This window comes from Crocodylus porosus, unplaced genomic scaffold (assembly GCF_001723895.1).
Source record: "Crocodylus porosus isolate Cpor-Errol unplaced genomic scaffold, CroPor_comp1, whole genome shotgun sequence".
NCBI classification, from domain to species: domain Eukaryota; kingdom Metazoa; phylum Chordata; order Crocodylia; family Crocodylidae; genus Crocodylus; species Crocodylus porosus.
Genome location: NW_017728945.1, coordinates 2,074,129 through 2,075,455, shown reverse-complemented (window position 1 = coordinate 2,075,455; position 1,327 = coordinate 2,074,129). Strand labels below are relative to the sequence as shown.

Sequence of the window (1,327 nt, the reverse complement as noted above, 5' to 3'; positions counted from 1 at the left end):
TGGGATGGAGTGCACACTCAGCAGGTTTGCAGATGACATCAAACTGGAGGGTGTAGGAGATGCACTGGAGGGTGGGCCCTAATGTGATGACCTAAACAAATGGGAGGATTGAGCCAAAACACATCTCAGGAGGTTCAACAAGGACAAATGCAAAGTGCTGCACTTAAGTTGGAAGGATCCCACGCACTGGTACAGGCTTGGGACCAACTAGCTAAGCAGCAGCTCTGCAGAAAAGGACCTGGGGGGGTTACAGTGGACAATCAGCTGGATTTGAGTCAACAGTGTGTGCCCTTGTTTCCAAGAAGGCTGGCGGCATATTGTGCTGTATTAGTTGCCAGCAGATTGAGGGAAGTGATTATTCTGCTTTGTTCTGCACTGGTGAGGCTACATGTGGAGTATTTTGTCCAGTTTTGGGCCCCCCAGTATAGAAGGCATGTGGACAAATTGGAGAGAGTTCAGCGGAAGGCAATGAAAATAGTTAGGGGGCTGGAGCACATGACCTACGAGGGGGAGCTTAGGGAACTGGGCTCGTTTAGTCTGCAGAAGAGAAGACTGGGGGGTGGAACTGATAGCAAGGTGGTTGCAAAGAGGCTGGAGCTGGACTGTTCTCAGTGGTGGCAGATGACAGAACAAGAAGCAGTGGGCTTAAGTTGCAGCAAGGAGGTTTAGATTGGATATTAGGAAAAACTTTCTCACCAGGAGGGTGGTGAAGCAATAGAGCATGTTACCCAGAGAGGTGGTGGAATCTTCATCCTTGGAGGTTGTCAAAACTGGGCTAGACAAAGCCTTGGTTGGAATGATCTGTTTGGGGCTGGTCCTGCTTTGAGCAGGGAGTTGGACTAGATGTGACTTCCTGAGGTCCCTTCCAACCCTCATTTTCTATGTAACCTATATATGCTGTGCACATACATACCCCCCCCCACACAGTATGTACCCTTGTATATGGCTCAGTTCTCTGGGTTTGGTCCCTTAGTGGTGATTGTTTCAGCTCCACTATATTATTTGCTAAACTAGCCTCTTCCATTTGTTTTTCCTGCCATCCCATTCTTTGTCGCTGCAGCCAGTTGTGCTGCTACAGAAGGTTGACTTCAGGTGTGAAACTACTAGTTCTTCAGAAATGCATCCTAACTTTTGTGTAAATCTCCTATTAAAGGTCAAGGCAAACGCAGTTTATGGTACTCGAGAGACATGGTAACAGAACGGAACATCAGAGCTCTGAGAGAGAGCTTCAGCCTTAGCACATAAAATGAAATACTTAGAACAATTAAAATGCATTGATATTCTGTTGCTAAATTTTGTGACCACATCAAAATCTGCTGTATCCAGG

The 1,327-nt window shown here is 46.9% G+C and overlaps 1 protein-coding gene across 3 annotated transcripts in view; it reads left to right on the top strand.

Annotated features, from left to right (window-relative positions):
• The window catches only part of PIP5K1C (phosphatidylinositol-4-phosphate 5-kinase type 1 gamma), a 78,011-nt gene that overhangs the window by 59,383 nt on the left and 17,301 nt on the right, over nt 1–1,327 (top strand). The window lies entirely within an intron of this gene.